Source organism: Rhamphochromis longiceps, linkage group LG8, assembly GCF_057381845.1.
Source record: "Rhamphochromis longiceps isolate RC_006_pf linkage group LG8, R_longiceps_female_GT1.1, whole genome shotgun sequence".
Lineage (NCBI taxonomy): Eukaryota > Metazoa > Chordata > Actinopteri > Cichliformes > Cichlidae > Rhamphochromis > Rhamphochromis longiceps.
The window spans coordinates 29,232,270-29,245,916 of NC_140564.1; the positions used below are offsets into that span (position 1 = coordinate 29,232,270).

At 39.4% G+C, this 13,647-nt stretch overlaps 1 protein-coding gene across 4 annotated transcripts in view; it reads left to right on the forward strand.

The window, feature by feature from the left end:
• The window catches only part of LOC146663957 (leucine zipper putative tumor suppressor 2 homolog), a 46,743-nt gene that overhangs the window by 14,620 nt on the left and 18,476 nt on the right, over positions 1 to 13,647 (forward strand). Inside the window, exon 2 of one of the 4 annotated variants that reach the window (XM_085416934.1) lies at positions 6,187 to 6,298. The gene's annotated coding sequence lies outside the window, so the exon portion shown is untranslated. The other 3 variants (XM_085416936.1, XM_085416938.1, XM_085416937.1) reach the window with 3 other exon arrangements.

Consider the following 13,647-nt stretch of genomic DNA (forward strand, 5'->3'; position numbering starts at 1 on the left):
GACTTATGTAAGTGGGACGACCCCCTCCCTGAGGTTGGTTGTTTGGATATTTTTAAATACATTTCTCCTTGCTCTCTGTGTGATTTCTGGCCTGATTATTCTCCAGCTTGGAGGCCACGAGATGGACGACACATAAATGTACTCTTTTTAAAACAGACATGCTTATGACTTATAAAAATATATCTCAAAGAGAAATCATATGCCTATGAAAGAGTCAAAAGAGGTGAAGGTTTTTGAATGGGGGGGGGGGGGGGGGGGGGGCTGTGCGGTAGATGTCTGAGTGACTGAGAGGTGATGGGAATGAATGAGGGTGCAGATCAGAAGCTACGTGGGAGGTGGGATGCACGGTCAAGCAGGACCTGCGTCACAGTGTTGCATAATAGCTTATTCAGACAGAAGGGAAGTGGATCTGAAGTGAAGAACATGTGCACACTGTTTGAATACGCTCTCATCCTGTCATCGCACTGCCAGACTATCCTCGCCTAACAAAAAACTTTTCCCAGTTATTCCTTTTCCTTTCAACCCCCTTTTACACAACCCACAGTTAAATAAGACAACATATTTTGAGGGTTTTTCCACAGTGCTGTGCAGCTATGCTTATGTATCTACAGATGCAAAAAACTTTGCAACTGATTATTCTTTGGTTTTCTTACTTTTGTTGACATTTTGTACAAGAATCTCTAAACCATTGTAGAAAAGAGTCGGCACATCTTATTGGTATTGAAAATAAAGCCATTGTGTAGTTATTGTAGCTTTTGTTTTGCATTAAAACGATCTGATCATAATAATGGAACAGATATAATGTTTTACACTTAAACATTTATTTGCATTTTTTTCATTCCAACATAAATGGCTGAGTGTTTTTATTTTGAAAGGCATTTAATGGAGAGGCAGCTGTCTGTGACCCTGATATAAACACAAAGTATATGTTTTCGCTAATTCTGAAAGACTTAATGACATAAAATTGCTTTCAACTGTATTTAAACAGATGCACAGCAATGAAAAGCAACTACTTGTCCCTGCAGTCTTAATTTTCACTTAAAGAAGGCAATAAAATATGATGCACATCCTCATTTCATTGTAACCTCATTCTCAGTCTCCACTACTCATTGCGTGGAAGAAGTAGCTGGATTTTTCTCCCAGGAGGTTTTTAAAATGCACGAGTATGTCTGAGGTTTGGCCTGGGTGAGGATCCTAAATGAGGATGTCTGAGAAAAACTCTGAGATTCTGCTGATCCACCTTCTTACTGTCCAAACAAGGCAGACATGCCATTTTTCCTCCTTGGATTCACTTCCCCCTCACTGCCTATTTTATCCACTTTAAACAAACATCTGTATGATTTCAGAATTCTGAACACAATGTTTCCAGTCTCCATTCGATGTTTCCCCCCTACATTTATACTGTTAGATAACCACACATTTACAATTTACAACAGAGGTCAAGTGAAAATCAATTACATGCTTTCAAGTTTATTATTACAGGATACTGTCAATATGACTGTTTGCATGGTGCTCCTTTATGCTACACCACTTCCCTGTTTTTTGAATGGCCTTTTGTTGAGTGTGTAAAAGTCCAACTGCCTCTTACCGAGTTTGTTAACCCGCCTGCAACCTTTGGTACATGGCTGAGCATTAGGTTTATTATTCTAAGTGCTATGGGATGGCAGTGTTTGGACAAGGAAGAAGTGGGACGCCACCCTATTTCTTAATAGGGTGTCCACTGGGCCCTGTGTTTTTTGTGTTTGCATGTGTGTGTTCACATGCTTTTGTGTGCGCATGCCTGAAAGCCTGGGAAATGCAGAACCTCATTTATCTTCATTACTTATACTCTATTACACTGTCCTTCCCAATAGGTGGCTAAATTTATTTCCTGCACCTCATCCCATTTAATCCTGACTGCTGCACAGTGTAGCTGTGAACTTACTGAATCCTGTTATTGCCAGACATGCACATATGTTCATAGTAATCCTGCATCTTTATGCATGTAATCAGGATATTAATCCCTAACTGTCAACTCTGGTTGTCTGCATTGATTATTTAAAATTAACTTGATGTACAGACAGATACCTGCTAATTAATCCTCAGTGTAGGCTAATAAAATACTAGGATTTCATTTAGTCAATGCAATTGAAGCACAAACTTTTTGGCTGGGTTTCACCACATAGCAGGACATATTATTTGTAAGATGATTTAATTAAAAACTCTCCAAAAGGCACCAGTAGCAAGAGCATGGCTCGGAGGTCCACTTCAGTGACTCAGGATTGACTTGTTTTTTGAAGCCTCAAGTGGTCACTAGAGGAACTGCAGCTTTTGATACTTCAGCACTGGCTTAGATTTTCAGCCCTTGATTTGCAGCTTCCTTTGAAACGTATGTTTGTTTGTTTGTTTGTTTTTGTTTTTTAGGGCTTGTTGGGTATATTGGTGTCTAAAATTGTATGTGTGAGTGTTTGTCTCTGGAAAGACAGGCTGTCTACATAATAGCCTTGTTTTTACTCTATGACAGTTGTGATTGGCTACAGTTCACTTTAAATTGATAAATTTTAATGATTAAAAAAAATAATGATTGTCACAGTTTATTTATATTTAGCTTTCATAAACAAATATCAAAATATCTAAACTACATTTTGCAATTTCTTTTGGGATTTTAACTTTTTTCCAGGGTATAGTGAAACTCTAATTTGAGATGGAGAGTAGATGACCTGCTCTGACTCCCAGAGTTGTGATTTTTCTTTCTTTATGTGGATGGTTGTTGGCACTCTGGCCTACAGGTTAAACCCTAATCTATCATCTGCAATCTCTTTGTTACTAGTGTGAGCTTTTTTTTTTTTTTCTTTTTTTTGCTGAAATACTTTAAATGTGCTCTGAATAACTTCTGCTTCAAATGCAGGTATATGGTAATAACTAAATTATTTTTTCTTGGTGTGTAAATCTACTTTCCAACGATCCCTGTTGAAGAAAACATGTTTCTTTTCTTTACCTTACCATCTTCAAACTAAAATTAATCAATTATGTTGGAAAAATTTGTTTCAGTCATTTCTTTCCCCCAAATAACAAAAGCTACCCTTTTGGTGGAGATGAAGTAGGGCGCCCTACTGATAGCTGAGATTTATAAACACATTTTTGTTTTGTTTCCTACTATTACAATTTACTTTTTGCACCTTTTAGCCATATTTTTGAGTTTCGTTTTCCTCAATCAAGGATAATAAGGACAAAACAAGGATGGGATCAATGATAGAACAATGCCCTCACCTGTTTTCAGCGACAGAACTTTCAAAATCAGACTAACCTCAATCCTTGCCATCTCATGTTCCTACACCAGTAAACTGCTGGTGAGAGGATTCCTTGTTCTGCACCAATCCCTTGAGAGCAGATGACACTTTTAACCAGAACCTGCAGCAGGTGGAGAACTGGTTCTGTTACTGAGCTCACTGAGGCTGCAGAGCAGGACAAGAACTACACCATTGTGGTGTTTGATGTCATTCATAGGCATGTCAATGGTGCCAGCCCTGCTGCAGCTTTTATGGATTTTTGGAGGGTTGTCTAGTTTTCCTTTTAGGAAAATTGGGGTCTAGATCAGACTGCATTTTGTGTGACATAATAAGTGGTTATCAAAATACTGCCCTCTGCTTTCTTTTTATTCAGTGCAAGGATCCAAGTCCTGCGTCCTTCTTTGCACTGTTTGCTCTGTTAAGTAAACACCTGCTTATGTTCTGTAGGTCATTTGTCAGCCTTTAAAACAAACAAGCGTTAAGGCATTTCTTTGCTGGCCTTCAATTATTCTAAATGGCTTGGCCCTATCGCTGTACAGCATTTAAGAAGCTGCATTTAAGCCATCTGGATTGAGCTACATTACATGTGGGAAGCCACAGTCTCCTCAGCACTTCCATCTGTCTGTAACTTACTAATACAGTGTGTTAGGCACAGATGGAAGAGCTGATGGCTTGGCTAGTATTAAATAAAGCCCTTACAGTTGCAGTAACCCTGCAGGCAGTTTGGTAACATTAGTTTTAGCAAACACCACAAATCTTATCATCCTGCTGATGAAAGGAGATTCACATGAACCAGTTAGCTACTGCTCCTCTCTCACGGTTTCTCAGCTGAGACCACCAGTCTATTTTTAGACTTGCAGAACATATAAAGGGTTTACAGACATCTTTGTGTGTGAGTGTTTTAATAACAAATATAAACCCTAATTTCAGTTAATATAGGGTTACATTTTTTTTGGTAGTTCGAACTGTGGAGTAGACTTTCTTGTTTCAGTTTAGTCTTTGTAGTTACATTTAGTTACATTTTAAACTCAAACAGCTAAAGGATTGAGATTGATGATCATCTATCCATCCATTCTGGATAGACGGGTGAAAGAACATATGAATGGACATATCTCTGATTCTATGGAAATTATTATTAGTTTCAAAGTGGGGGTGGAAAAGGTTGCTCTGGGTTTCTGGACTTCTACCTCCACACCTAAAATGACAACAGACCACTGCCACCATCTGGAAAGAAGTAGAGTCCATCTGCAGCTCATTAAACTGACGTATTACTAATAAAGCAATAATTTAGAGGTAAGGAGACAAGACAGCACTCATTTTGTACTAAATATTGAGCCCTGCTACTACAGTACAGTGAAATAATCCTAATTACTTGCGGCACAGTCAAGTTTCGAGAAATATTACTTCAAGTAAAATGAACTACAGAAAAAGACAAATTCTAAGTTACACTGATATAAGCCAGAAGCTTTTGCCACTAACTGCAGAAGAAAATTATAGCCGACCGGTACATGGCAAAATATTGTACATTTACAAGTTGTGCATCCCTTGTTTTGTCATTTTAGAAATATCTTATGTTTCAAGTACTGATACACATTGATGTGCTTTTCTTTGTTTAATAGTCCCAAGGCCTGCATTGTTTCTTATGTAATAATGTGGGAATGTGTAGTTTCACTCAGAGCTTTTCTTGCATATGTAGTGTTGTATTAAAAAATGTTTTTTTCTTTTAAAATTGGTGGTTAGTAAACTTTTGCATTTATCAGATAGACATAAAAGAAGAATGCAGGCATTTCTCTATAATAATACATCATAGATGTACTTTTGTTTTGTGTGGAGACCAATTGCTATTATGTGCATTGTCACACCCTCCAAAAAGGCCCATTTCGCAGTGAGAAAAACCTTTATAACTGTAATTATAGTTAATTAAATGTAAAATAAATTGTGTGATACTTGGGTTCTGTAGATATTTATAAAATTAAGAAGTGATGCATCACAACTTGAAAATTTGACCTGGAAAGAGCAAAAAATTGAAAAGTAATGTGTTTTCCTTTTTATTTTAAAAAGGGAAAATGCACATTAATTAACATGAACACTTTGTCCCATCAGTTGAATGGATAGTATTTATCCATACGGGCTAATTTTCATCGGCAGTACCTTGTAGTTTGATAGATGAAGCCTCTGGTGTATGGCATTAGATTTTGGTGCAGTTCTTTCTTTGCTACTGTCAGTATTTAATTCCCAGCACAATATTTACTGAAAACATGATTGTGCCACAATTAGGGTGATCTCACTGTAGCAGCAGGCTTGAATATTTAGTGTGAAATGAGGGCTGTCTTGTCTACTCACCTCTGGCACTTCTCACGGTCTTTTCTTGTCCTCTTCCATTACAAACTAAATTATTGCTGTACTAGCAATACATCAGTTTAATGAGCTGCAGATGGACTCTGTACTTCTTTCCAGATGGTGGCAGTGGGTTTTTGTCTTTTTAGGTGTTGAGGTAGTAGTCAATTCAGAATTTTTAGGTATAATTTCTAAACCTTGCTCAACCTTAGAAAGTGATTTCCTGTGAAAACCCGCAAACCCCACACGATTCCCTAACATGGAAAAGAATCAGCACGAGCATTTTAAAACTTGTCCCAGGGTGTAGTTGTTTTTTTTGTTTTGTTTTTGCTTTAAACGAGGTGCAAGTTTTTGTGTTCAGCCTTCGCTCTTGTTAACAAGGAAAAATCCCCTCACTCTCAGGCTTCTTCCACGTGAAGTCTTTTTGCCATTGTGACTCAGATTTTCCTCTTTCTTGCCAACTTCTATAAACACACTTGTCACTTTTCACGTTTTCCAGCCTCCCCACAGCAGTAGTAGTCTCGCTGCTTCTCTTCTGCTGATTCAACATTGTGCTTTTGTGTGTGTTTTATCCCCTCAGTCTGGGAGAACAGAGAGGCGACAAGAAGAATGACGAGTTCCTGAGATGCTCAACGGACTCGTACATGATTTTCTAAGGCCTCCAGAAGCTGAAGACGGGGTGTCAGTGACAGGTAAGAGGAGTTTCTTGCATGCAGTACTGCTAAAACCTCTGCATATGTTGAGGCCATTTCCTCATACCCGCATTAGGTTTTCTCTAATGGTCATTTCCTGTTTGACACTTTGACGTTGTGACTTGGCTTCAGCGTGGCCCACATGTTGCAGCGTGCATAGTGCTGGCGTGGACGTTAACACATTCTTGCTGCGTGGGAGCTTGCAACAGATCTTAATCATGGATAGGGTATTGCTGTAATTCCAGAGCGGGAGGCATAACCCTAATCTCTTTGCCACATTATACAGTAAATCAGAGTGTGGTTAAGTCGGGTCCCTGCCAGCTCAAAACAGCCCATTTGTGTGGATTTATGTATGACTGGACTTGCTCAGTAGGACTACTTATTTTAATCTACAAACGACCCTTTCTCTCACTTCTCTCTTCATACTGATGAAGCACCCTACTGCTGAAATTTTCTCAGCGGTTTTATTTGGGAGGTGTGCATGAATTGCTTTGTGCCATGGTGGATTATTTTGGAGGTAAGTGGTCCAAAGGGCTGGCTGGTCAAGGCCAGTTTTAGCTGCAGCGTCCAATGGGAGTGTGTCCCCATGCCGAGGCAGCACGGACACTGATGGATGGCCTAGCTTTCTGTTGGTTTCTGTTCCCAGACGGGAGCTGTTGTTATGAAACTATAGAAGGAAGCAGGATGACGGACCGCAGAGAGATGGCAACACAGCTTATTGTGGATGACCACCTGATGGGCATCCGCTATAGATGTAGATAAAGTAGAACTGTGGGCTCTCGGGAGCCGTTTTCAGTGTTCACTAGAAATTATGTTACTCCTGGCACTCCTAAACATTTTAAGTATCACTGTAGGATAATAAACTTTATATGACTGAGGAAGAAAAACTGGAGACCACAGACAGATGTACCCAATATTTCTGCAAAGCCACACTGGAATTATTTATTTTACTGGAATTTCCCTCTAATATTCCTCATGGTTTTAACTCTGCTGTCCTGCAGATAGAGAAGTTACAGAATTTTACTTTACTGCTGCTTCAGCCTGTAAATCAGTTCCCTCAAATAGGGGCTGAGTCATGTTGGCCATCCCATGCCAGTAAAGTGGTAGTGTTAATGGTGGCATTCACAGCGGTGATTTGCAGCCTGCGTCTTTAGTCCAGCAGTTGTGGCCTCCAGGCGGCTGATTAATGGTGTTTGCTCTCAAATGGTAGCCTCCAACAGAGAGCAGTTTCTGTTGCTTTGGCTGCAGGCTGATGAGACCTCACTTGTGGCCCATTTAGTATTCTCAAGACCTCCCATTGAGACTTGATCAAGAATGACCTTGAACTCCATCCCCAGCATCATGTCTTGTTGCCTGAAGGACAAACCTTGTGCCTACTACTGTGACCCAGTTCTATGAGCAGGGAAAGAGAGAGTTGAAAACGAAGAGGGACAAATCTGTGTTTGTATGTGTGTAAGGCGGTGGTGGCAGGGCATAGCCTACTTCTCGTACCCTACTTTAGCCCTCTCTTTATGTGGGAGCAACTGAGCTACACTGACTACACCATCTCCTGTTTCCTTTTTCCTTTTTTTCATGTTTATTGACCAGATGGTGGCTTACAGGTCAAGGCAAACGCTGAATGCTGCCAAAGCCATGTTGGAATAAACTTCAGCATGTCATATCCTCGATTAAACTGCGATTACTGTCTGATAATCCTAAATTGAAGTTCAGTTAGTAATGCTGGTGTAAGAGTAAGCCAGCATGCATGAAACTTTAATAAAATAAAATTATTACTCAACCTATACCCACACAACACGAAAAGCAGACATGCGAGATTAACAGGGCAGCATTTAGCAACTTAAGAAACAAATATTTGTCTCAAATGTTGGTGGAAACTGTATAAACCATACCTCTATTTATACAGACTATAACTATATTTGGTGATTTGTTTTAGTATTTTCTTAATTTCTGCAGTGAAGGGAATGAGGGAATTGTATAATTGATTGAATATATCAATAGAGGGCTTGCAGATGTTTGGGTTGTATTTAAGGTCTAGAACCATATATGAAACAGAGAAGATGGAGAGGGTGTACATTGTCAACATCATCTCTGCTTTTAAAATTGGGCTTCAGACTTTTGTAGTTGGGGCTAGATGAGGTGACCCCCAAGTTCTTTTTGGTTTTGCTGGAATAGGCTCAGCCTGCTGAGGAATTTCCTATGATACACTTGGCATTCATCACCACCTGTCTACTTCCCTCTTTTAATTCCTGATGCATTTATATGCTTGTCTGTAACTTTTATCTATTCTCTCCTATAGTTAATGTTTTGTCTCATTTGTTATTCGTGGTCTCTTCTGTCCTCTCACCCCAGAGTTGGTTGCACTAGATACCCGCACCTACCTGAACCTGGTTTCTTCCTCTTAAAAGGGAGTTCTCTCTTCCCACCATTGCCAAGTGCTTGCTCATATAGAATTTTATGATTGCTGGGGTTCTCTCAATAGAAAACACCTTGAGGTGACTATTGTTGTGAATTGGTGCTATATAAATAAGACTGATTTGATTAATTTGAAAGTTCAGTTCCTGCTGCCAAGCTCGCTCTAAACACTTTGTCTAGTGGATAGTTTTGTGGCCTGGTTGCCATTGTGGCCATGTGTAGTTTCTTTTATTTCATTTAGACAGCATGGTGGCTTAATTAGTTAGCAATATTGTCTTAAAGCAGGAGAGTCCTGGTTTGAATCTAGACAGTTTGCATTTTCTCCCGGTGCTTGTGTGGGTTTTCTCCAGGAGCTTTGGTTTCTCCCACCACTGGAAAAAGATGCAAAGTTAATGCTGTCTGTCTGGACAAGGGCTGACAGTGTATATTCTAAATGAGATTATATAATCAAATATTTTTTTAAAAGGAGGGGTTTTTGAGTTCTGGTAGCACTAATCCAGACAAGAGATTCTTAATCTCCTGGTTTCTGGGTTCATTAAAGGTGAATAATAATCCAGTGAAATACCATCTTGCTGTCAGATGTACTCAATGTTTGTTCCTCCTCCTGCTCTGAAAATATGCTGTAATCTGAAGGGCCGTGTTAACCAGAACCAACAGGAGGAGAACTGATTCATGTGCCACGATGCTGAACTTTCAGAGGCCATAGAGCAGAAAAACGACTACAATCGCTAGCTGCAGTCCAAGACTGAAGAATGTTTTTGTCACAAAGCGTGTGGGTGTGTGCTGTGAATGGAGGCACCAATGCTTTCACTATAAATACTTGTGTGCACACGACACGGCAGCCCCCTTGCCCACTGAATAAATAGAACCTCAATCTTTTGAAAACACTTGTAAAGCACTTTTAAAAATGAACCCTGAACCAGACAAAAGTGCTCAAGAGTCGTTGTACTTTCTTTCTTTCTTTCTTTATCATCAAAGCATGTACACTAGATTCCTGCACCAGTTAAACCAGTTGAAATGTAAACAGCTCTTCATCACTTCTGTAAAAATTTCAACAGTCCCTTTCACTGATGCTTGGAGCAAATATGCAGCTGTTTGCAAACAGATGTTATCACTTTATGTACAACCCCCAAGACATTGAAATGCTAAAATATAATGCAGGTATAAAATATATCCATATATTATATGAAACCCTTATTGTTGTTCTGCTAGCTTAGCACCATGTATTCCTACCTGTAGCCGCTTACTGCTCACTCCCCCAAAATCATTGTGTGTGGAGTACCTTAACAATTATATTGAGAGGTGATTGTGCAGGATACTGCTTTAGTTGTAGCACTACAGCTCTTATATACTGTGCTCTCGTTTGTATTTTTCACTGGCATTTGTTTTCATGAGACTTTTTAGAGCAGAGATAAGCATTACCATGTTGTTTTTAAATGTGCCTGCATGTCATACATCCAGAATTGCTTCTTAAAATATCAAAATCCTCACTTGGGTGTTTTTTCCTTTAAGGTAAACCAGTTCTAATCTTTCAGTGGCAGCTTCTTCTAATTAATCATTCGTATCATAATTACCTGTTTTAATCCTTTCTGGGAGTTAATTAAACAGGCTCCTTTATCTGTAGTTCCATAAAACTACAATTTCACTCTAAATCTTAGTGTTTACACGTCTCCTTTAAAGACTCAATTTGGACAGCTAATAATGCCATCCATTCATTTATCCACTTCAGGGTTGCAGGGGGTTCTGCACCTTTACAGAGTGAGATGCATGCAGCACCACTTTATTTTTTATTTTTTACTTTGTTTAAAATGTGTGGACAGATCAGAATGATCTTTAACTGACAGCTTTTTCCCCCTTCCCTTGCATCCTCTTCTTTTAACTGCCTGACAATGGCAGTAGAGGACCTTGCAGAGTATAGTTTCTTTAGTCAAAGGAAATGGCAGAGGAGTGGAGCACGGAGAGAGGAGGTGTGCATATGTCAGAGAGGGGCTGGGTAGTGCTGAGAGGAGGAGGAGGTGGGATGCATGAAAGAGAGTGAAAAGCAGGGAAAGGGGAGGGGACTGTGCTCTCATTCACATTGGTGGCATTTGCCTTGAGAATGAGCGGTTTCTTTTTTGGGGAAGGGGGGTTTTAGAGAAGTTTTTTCCCCCTCAGGAGGGTTGGTCAGAAACAGGAACGGAGTGAGACACGAAGGGGCAGGAGGCTGGATGATCAGAAGGAGCTGGTCAGACATCAGAGCAGCTATGCAAGGAACAAACTGGGGTAAGAGACTCGCAGGAAAAAACCGTTGGAGAAACAGGAAGTTACCTTTTAATTACCTGGCCATTGAAAGTGATGGGCGGTGTTTGACATTCACAGTGGGAGTCCCACTGTGACTGAAAGTTACAGAGGATTATTGTACATTAAGGTAAAAAGAGAAGAATTTTTACATTTGTGTAAAGAAATGTAAACAATTAGTTGATGAATCTCTTAGCTTATCAGCATGCACTTACTGTTTTCCTATTCAGTATGCCATCTCAATTTTTATAATCTCCTTAAAATAAGAATTAAATATCTTTAGGTTTAGACTCCCAATCAGTCTAAATAAGCAGAAATTGTTAAACATCAGTATTGTTTTTAATAACTGTAAGATTTCATAGACCGTATAGTTAACAGTAGCTGTAGGCAAAAAAAAAAGGTGGAAAGAACTGCCGTGACCTTTCACTGATTACTCTTCTGTTGCTGCTCAGTGGTGCAAGGGTGGCAAGTAGAGGTTACTGTATAGTAAAGTTTAAGCGTAAGGGCCTCTGTTTACACATTTGCCTAACAGGTGAAAGATCCCCTGTTTGATCCCAGGAGGACACAAATGCCTTTTGGGGCTATGTCAGAAAGGACAAAAACCCCCAAAAAACGCCAAATCAAACATGCAGAACTACTTGGTGTGGAGACCCTTTGGGAATAAGTGAGCATCTGAAAGTAGCTTTTAGAGCATCATGGTCATTGGAAAGTGCATTTCTATGTTTTAAATCCAGAATCCCTCTTACTTCATAGCAAAATTGCTTTGCAAATGGATCATAAATCCTGAAAAATGCCTGTTTAGTCAAATATTTTAAATATACTGGTCACCACTTCTGTATAGTGGAACTACTTATAATGCAGTATGCATGCACTTCAAAAAGGTAATATTTATGTCAAAAAGGTTCTAGAAGGGTGGCGTTAAGTCCCGACTTACAGGAAAACCACACGGTACAAAATACCACTGTAATGGCTTGTTGGTCTTTATTGTTGTATTTTCCTGCCTCAAATGTAATGACTTGTTGTTTTTCTCTTCGTCAGGTGTAAATCATATGTTTAGCATTTGAACTGCACTCTATTTGTGATTTTTCTGTCTTTTTGTTATAAAGCCTGACATTTTTATAGACAGTCTTTCAGCATCTAAACGATGATTAGTCACTGCAGAAAAGAGAAAAAGGGCTAAATTATGGTTTTATATTTTTTTGAAGGCCAGCCCTTAATGTTTTAATGGATTTGTGTTGTTTAATGATAAATGGTTTGGGGTTTGCTTACTGAATGATTCAGAAGGTGTTTTGTGGTCTAATATTTATCACAATTATATGTGGTACATATTCATAGCACCTTTCAGCTGTTAATTACAGTTTCTAAAGGCTTTTTATTCCCTTTTTTTATTCAGTTATTCTTCTTGGGGAATCTAATATCGGTTTTATTTATTTGAGTTGTCTAAAAAGTTGCAGCTTTGCTTGGGAACATTACCTTTTGGCATGATAACCGGGGTGTTTGTTGGGGCACTGAGGTGTCTGCCTGTGGAAAGGTAGGTTGTCTACAAACCAAAATAGCTTTGTCACAGTTTTCTCTCTGTGTTCCAGTTTCCAGTATGAGGGGAAAGAATAAGGAGATTGGGGGGTGTGACAGAAAGGGAGAGTTGGATTCAGAAGTTTGGAGAGTGGAGGAGGGGATCTCCAGACTCATTTGTTTGTTCCCTCATGTGGACCCTCCCTGGGGAAAATTGAAGCTCTCTCTTCTTTACTTCTTTCTGCCCATGTTCTTCTTTGAGTCAGAGCTGTTGCTCCTAACACCTCTGAGTCTCGGATGAGGGCTGGGATAATACAACTTTTTGCCAGTTCCAACACTTCACCTGGTGTTGGAATATTTTTAGACTCACCTCTGTGGTTGTGGATGTGTGTTTATGGTGTGGCGCTAACAAAGGAGGACTTAGAGTAGGCTCTTTCAGTTTGTCTCAAAGCAGGTTTGTGTGACGTTGCAGTTTTAAAGGGCATGGCTAATAAACTGCATATACTGTCTCTTTATAAACGGCCTCTATAAAAAGGCTTTTATACTGTTTGCGTCTCTAATTGCCAATCTCAGATGCAGTCAGACGAAAGGTTGCCACGCATGCCAGAGAATGCTGCTGAAATTTATCTACAGTTTACTGCTGTACGTGTAATAAAATATGCCGCTGTGATTGGAGCAGCCTGCCTGAGTGGAGTTTTTCAGAGCAGACTGCAGACTTTCCTTCACATTTTATGTGCAGCATATAGTCTGATCCTGTAGACTGAATCCTCAGCATTTCTTTGTGAATGTATTGATCTCTCTTTATTGATTTTTGTCATCTCTGCTTCTTATTTCGCCACAGAAATGAAGATGTGTGAAAGTCTGAGAACTTTTTCGTTTTAAGGGCAGGTTCAAAGTTGTTAAAATGATGGGGTTTTAATAATGTCCTGTCTCTTAATAAATCTCCTTTTTGCATGAATATAAGGGACAAAGCATTTAGAAGCTATTTAATGTAGTAGCAAAACTCTAGTCTGTCTTTTGTGGCAAAAAGTTGACATTGGAGGGTCATAAGCACAGACTGTATGTAAAAGATAGACATAGCCATACCATAACTCATTTGCTTCTAGAATTTAAGGCCTCACTGTCAGTGTGTTTTGACTAATGCTATG